Source organism: Triticum aestivum, chromosome 2B, assembly GCF_018294505.1.
Source record: "Triticum aestivum cultivar Chinese Spring chromosome 2B, IWGSC CS RefSeq v2.1, whole genome shotgun sequence".
Taxonomy (NCBI): Eukaryota; Viridiplantae; Streptophyta; class Magnoliopsida; order Poales; family Poaceae; genus Triticum; species Triticum aestivum.
In genome coordinates this window covers 458277734-458285039 of record NC_057798.1, presented here as the reverse complement: position 1 = coordinate 458285039, position 7306 = coordinate 458277734, and positions in this window count along the sequence as shown.

Below are 7306 nucleotides of genomic sequence, written 5' to 3'. Positions count from 1 at the left end.
TGATTGCTTAAGCAACCTTGATCGAGTTTTGCAGAGATGTGAGCAAACTAATCTCGTCTTGAATTGGGAGAAGTGCCACTTTATGGTTAATGAAGGTATTGTCTTGGGACATAAATTTTTTGAACAGGGTATTGAGGTGGATAAAGCTAAGGTTGATGCAATTGAGAAAATGCCATGTCCTAAAGATATGAAAGGTATTCGTATTTTCCTCGGTCATGCTGGTTTCTATAGAAGGTTTATTAAAGACTTCTCTAAAATTTCTAAGCTTCTTACAAATCTTTTACAATAGGATGTTCCATTTGTTTTTGATGATGATTGTGTAGAAGCCTTTGAAACACTTAAGAAAGCCTTAATTTCTGCACCTATTGTTCAACCACCTGATTGGAACTTGCCTTCCGAAATTATGTGTGATGCTAGTGATTATGCTGTTGGTGTTCTTCTAGGACAAATAGTTGATAAGAAATTAAATGCTATTCATTTTGCTAGTAAAACTCTAGACAATGCCCAACACAATTATGATACTACTGAAAAAGAATTCTTAGCAGTAGTGTTTGCTTGTGATAAGTTTAGATCTTACATTGTTTATTCTAAGGTGACTGTTCACACCGATCATGTTGCTATAGAATATCTTGTGGAAAAGAAAGATGCTAAACCTAGACTCATTAGGTGGGTTCTTTTGCTACAAGAGTTTGACTTACATATCATTGATAGAAAAGGAGCTGAGAACCCCGTAGCTAATAACTTGTCTAGGTTAGAAAATATTCTTGACGACCCACAACCTATTAATGATATTTTCCTGATTAACAATTAGCTGCAACAAATGTTTCTCATAACACTCCTTGGTATGCTGACTATGCTAATTATATTGTTGCTAAATATATACCACCTAGCTTGACATACCAACAAAAGAAAAAAAAATCTTCTATGATTTAAGACATTACTTTTGGGATGACCCACATCTTTATAGAGAAGGAGTAGATGGTATTATTAGATGTTGTGTACCTGAGCATGAACAGGGACAAATCCTACAGAAATGTCACTCCGAAGCTTATGGAGGACATCATGCGGGAGATAGACTCCTCACAAGGTACTGCAATCTGGTTTTTATTGGCCTACTCTCTTCAAGGATCCCCATAAGTTTATTTTATGTTGTGATGAATGTCAAAGAATTGGAAATATTGGTAAGCGTCAAGAAATGCCTATGAATTATTCACTTGCTGTTGAACCATTTGATGTTTGGGGATTTGATTACATGGGACCTTTTCCTTCCTCTAATGGGTATACTCATATTTTGGTTGCTGTTGATTATGTTACTAAGTGGGTAGAAGCTATTCCAACTAGTAGTGCTGATAACAACACCTCTATTAAAATGCTTAAGGAAGTCGTCTTCCCAAGGTTTGGAGTCCCTAGATATTTAATGACTGATGGTGGTTCACACTTTATTCATGGTGCTTTCCGCAAAATGCTTGCTAAATATGATGTTAACCATAGAATTGCATCACCCTCTCATCCTCAGTCTAGTGGTCAAGTTGAACTTAGCAACAGAGAAATAAAGTTAATATTACAAAAAACTGTCAACAGGTCCCGAAAGAATTGGTCTAAGAAATTAGATGATGCACTTTGAGCTTATAGGACGGCTTATAAAAATTCTATGGGTATGTATCCTTATAAAATGGTTTATGGAAAAGCTCGTCATTTGCCTCTTAAGTTAGAACATAAAGCATATTGGGCAATTAAAGAACTCAACTATGATTTCAAACTTGCCGGTGAAAAGAGGTTATTTGATATTATCCCACTAGATGAATGGAGAACCCAAGCTTATGAAAATGCCAAGTTATTTAAAGAAAGAGTTAAAAGATGGCATGATAAAAGAATCCATAAGCGTGAGTACAAGGTTGGAGAATATGTTATTTTGTAAAACTCTCGTTTCAGATTCTTTGTAGGAAAACTCCTCTTCAAATGGGAAGGTGAAGGAAATATGCCCTAGAGTTATTATCTATTTCCTTATTTCATGATAAATGTTTATTATTCATGCTAGAATTGTATTAATTGGAAACATAATACATGTGTGAATACATAGACAATATAGTGTCACTAGTATGCCTCTACTTGACTAGCTCATTGATCAAAGATGGTTAAGGTTTCCTAACCATAGAAATGAGTTGTCATTTGATGAATGGGATCACTTCATTAGGAGAATGATGTGATTGACTTGACCCATTCCTTAGCTTAGCACTTGATCGTTTTAGTTTACTGCTATTGCTTTCTTCATGACTTATACATGTTCCTATGACTATGAGATTATGCAACTCCCGATTACCTGAGGAACACTTTGTGTGCTACCAAATGTCACAACATAACTGGGTGATTATAAAGGTGCTCTACAGGTGTCTCTGATGGTACTTGTTGAGTTGGCATAGATCAAGATTAGGATTTGTCACTCCGATTGTCGGAGAGGTATCTCTGGGCCCTCTCGGTAATGCACATCACTATAGGCCTTGCAAGCAATGTGACTAATGAGTTAGTTGCAGGATGCTGTATTACAGAACAAGTAAAGAGACTTGACGGTAATGAGATTGAGCTAGGTATTGAGATACCGACGATCTAATCTCGGGCAAGTAACATACCGATGATAAAGGGAACAACATATATTGTTATGCGGTTTGACCGATAAAGATCTTCGTAGAATATGTAGGAGCCAATATGAGCATCCAGGTTCCGCTATTGGTTATTGACCAGAGACATGTCTCGGTCATGTCTACATAGTTCTCGAACCCGTAGGGTCCGCACGCTTAACGTTCGGTGACGATCGGTATTATGAGTTTATTGTTTTGATGTACCGTAGATAGTTCGGAGTCCAGGATATGATCACTGACATGACGAGGAGTCCCGAAATGGTTGACACATAAAGATTGATATATTGGATGACTATGTTTGGACTTCGGAAGTGTTCTGGGCAAGTTCAGGCATATACCGGAGTACCGGGGGGTTACCGAAACTCCCTCGGAGTATAATGGGCCTTATGGGCCTTAGTGGAGAAGAGGAGGGGTGGCCAAGGCAGGGCCGCGCCCCTCCCCCTCTAGTCCGAATTGGACAAGGAGGGGGGCGGCGCCCCCCTTTCCTTCCCCCCTCTCTCCTCCTTCCACCTTCTCCTACTCCTACAATGGAAGGAGGAGCCCTACTCCCGGTGGGAGTAGGACTCCCCCCTTGGCGCGCCCTCCTCCTGGCCGGCGGCCTCCCCCTAGCTCCTTTATATACGGGGGTGGGGGGAGGAACCCCAAGACACACAAGTTGATCATTGATCTTTAGCCGTGTGCAGTGCCCCCCTCCACCATAATCCACCTCGGTCATATCGTAGCAGTGCTTAGGCGAAGCCCTGGTCGGTAGCTTCATCAACACCGTCATCACACCGTCGTGCTGACGGAACTCTCCCTCGAAGCTCTACTGGATCGCGAGTTCGTGGTACATCACCGAGCTGAACGTGTTTAGATCGCGGAGGTGTCGTACGTTCGGTACTTGGATCGGTCGACCATGAAGACGTACAACTACATCAACCGCGTTGTCCTAACGCTTCCTCTTATGGTCTACGAGGGTACATAGACGACACTCTCCCCTCTCGTTGCTATGCATCACCATGATCTTGCGTGTGCGTAGGATTTTTTTTTGAAATTACTACGTTCCCCAACAGTGGCATTCGAGCCAGGTTTATGCGTAGATGTTATATGCACGAGTAGAACACAAGTGAGTTGTGGGCGATACAAGTCATACTGCTTACCAGCATGTCATACTTTGGTTCGGTGGTATTGTTGGATGAAGCGGCCCGGACCGACATTACGCGTACGCTTACACGAGACTGGTTCTACCGACGTGCTTTGCACATAGGTGGCTGGCGGGTGTCAGTTTCTCCAACTTTAGTTGAATTGGGTGTGGCTACGCCTGTTCCTTTTTGAAGGTTAAAACAGCACTAACTTGACGAAATATCGTTGTGGTTTTGATGCGTAGGTAAGAACGGTTCTTGCTCAGCCCGTAGCAGCCACGTAAAACTTGCAACAACAAAGTAGAGGACGTCTAACTTGTTTTTGCAGGGCATGTTGTGATGTGATATGGTCAAGACATGATGCTAAATTTTATTGTATGAGATGATCATGTTTTGTAACAGAGTTATCGGCTACTGGCAGGAGCCATATGGTTGTCATTTTATTGTATGCAATGCAATCGCCCTGTAATTTCTTTACTTTATCACTAAGCGGTAGTGATAGTCGTAGAAGCAATAGTTGGCGAGACGACAACGATGCTACGATGGAGATCAATGTGTCGTGCCGGTGACGAGTGTGATCATGACGGTGCTTTGGAGATGGAGATCAAAGGCACGAGATGATGATGGCCATATCATATCACTTATATTGATTGCATGTGATGGTTATCTTTTATGCATCTTATTTTGCTTTGATTGACGGTAGCATTATAAGATGATCTCTCACTAAATTTCAAGGTATAAGTGTTCTCCCTGAGTATGCACCGTTGCCAAAGTTCGTCGTGCCGAGACACCACGTGATGATCGGGTGTGATAAGCTCAACGTTCACCTACAACGGGTGCAAGCTAGTTTTGCACACGCAGAAATACTTGGGTTAAACTTGACAAGCCTATTATATGCAGATATGGTCTCGAAACACTGAGATCGAAAGGTCGAACGTGAATCATATAGTAGATATGATCAACATAGTGATCTTCACCATTGAAAACTACTCCATCTCACGTGATGATCAGTTTTGGTTTAGTTGATTTGGATCACGTGATCACTTAGATGATTAGAGGGATGTCTATCTAAGTGGGAGTTCTTAACTAATATGATTAATTGAACTTAAATTTATCATGAACTTAGTACCTGATAGTATTTTTCTTGTCTATGTTGTTGTAGATAGATGGGCCATGCTGTTGTTCCGTTGAATTTTAATGCGTTCCTTGAGAAAGCAAAGTTGAAAGATGATGGTAGCAATTACATGGACTGGGTCCGTAACTTGAGGATTATCCTCATTGCTGCACAGAAGAATTACATCCTGGAAGCACCGCTGGGTGCCAGGCCTACTGCAGATGCAACTAACAACATTAAGAACGTCTGGCAGAGCAAAGCCGATGACTACTCGATAGTTCAGTGGGCCATGCTTTACCGCTTAGAACCGGGACTTCAACGACGTTTTGAAAGTCACGGACCATATGAGATGTTCAGGAGTTGAAGTTAATATTTCAAGCAAATGCCCTGATTGAGAGATATGAAGTCTCCAATAAGTTCTATGGCTGCAAGATGGAGGAGAATAGTTCCATCAGTGAACATATACTCAAAATGTCTGGGGTATAATAATCACTTGATTCAACTGGGAGTTAATCTTCCTGATGATAGTGTCATTGATAGAATTCTTCAATCACTGCCACCAAGCTACAAGAGCTTTGTGATGAACTATAATATGCAAGGGATGAACAAGACAATTCCCGAGCTCTTCGCAATGCTAAAGGCTGCGGAGGTAGAAATCAAGAAGGAGCATCAAGTGTTGATGGTCAACAGGGACACCAGTTTCAAGAAAAAGGGTAAAGGGAAGAAGAAGGGGAACTTCAAGAAGAATGACAAACAAGTTGTTGCTCAAGAGAAGAAACCTAAATCTGGACCTAAGCCTGAGACTGAGTGCTTCTACTGCAAAGGGACTGGTCACTGGAAGCGGAACTGCCCCAAGTATTTGGCGGATAAGAAGGATGGCAAGGTGAACAAAGGTATATGTGATATACATGTTATTGATGTGTACCTTACTAGAGCTCGCGGTAGCACCTGGGTATTTGATACTGGTTCTGTTGCTAATATTTGCAACTCAAAACAGGGACTATGAATTGAGCGAAGATTGGCTAAGGACGAGGTGATGATGCGCGTGGGAAATTGTTCCAAAGTCGATGTGATCGCCGTCGGCACGCTACCTCTACATCTACCTTTGGGATTAGTTTTAGACCTGAATAATTGTTATTTGGTGCCAGCGTTAAGCATGAACATTATATCTGGATCTTGTTTGATGCGAGACGACTATTCATTTAAATCTGAGAATAATGGTTGTTCTATTTATATGAGTAATATCTTTTATGGTCATGCACCCTTAAAGAGTGTTCTATTTGTCTTGAATCTCGATAGTAGTGATACACATATTCATAATGTTGAAGCCAAAAGATGCAGAGTTGATAATGATAGTGCAACTTATTTGTGGCACTGCCGTTTAGGTCATATTGGTGTAAAGCGCATGATGAAACTCCATATGATGGACTTCTGGAATCACTTGATTATGAATCACTTGGTACTTGCGAACCATGCCTCATGGGCAAGATGACTAAAACACCGTTCTCCGGAACAATGGAGCGAGCAACAGATTTATTGGAAATCATACATACTGATGTATGTGGTCCAATGAATATTGAGGCTCACGGTGGGTATCATTATTTTCTCACCTTCACAGATGATTTGAGAAAATATGGGTATATCTACTTAATGAAACATAAGTCTGAAACATTTGAAAAGTTCAAAGAATTTCAGAGTGAAGTGGAAAATCATCGTAACAAGAAAATAAAGTTTCTACGATCTGATTGTGCAAGACAATATTTGAGTTACGAGTTTGGTCTACATTTGAAACAATGCGGAATCGTTTCGCAACTCATGCCACCCGGAACACCATAGCGTAATGGTGTGTCCGAACGTCGTAATCGTACTTTACTAGATATGGTGCGATCTATGATGTCTCTTACTGATTTACCGCTATCGTTTTGGGGTTATGCTTTAGAGACAGCTGCATTCACGTTAAATAGGGCACCATCAAAATCCGTTGAGACGATGCCTTATGAACCGTGGTTTGGCAAGAAACCAAAGTTGTCATTTCTTAAAGTTTGGGGCTGCGATGCTTATGTGAAAAAGCTTCAACCTGATAAGCTCGAACCCAAATCGGAGAAATGCGTCTTCATAGGATACCCAAAGGAGACTGTTGGGTACACCTTCTATCACAGATCCAAAGGCACGACATTTGTTGCTAAGAATGGATCCTTTCTAGAGAAGGAGTTTCTCTCGAAAGAAGTGAGTGGGAGGAAAGTAGAACTTGATGAGGTAACTGTACCTGCTCCCTTATTGGAAAGTAGTTCATCACAGAAACTGGTTCCTGTGACACCTACACCAATTAGTGAGGAAGCTAATGATATTGATCATGAAACCTTAGATCAAGTTACTATCGAACCTCGTAGGTCAACCAGAGTAAGATCCTCACTAGAGTGGTATGGTAATCCTAT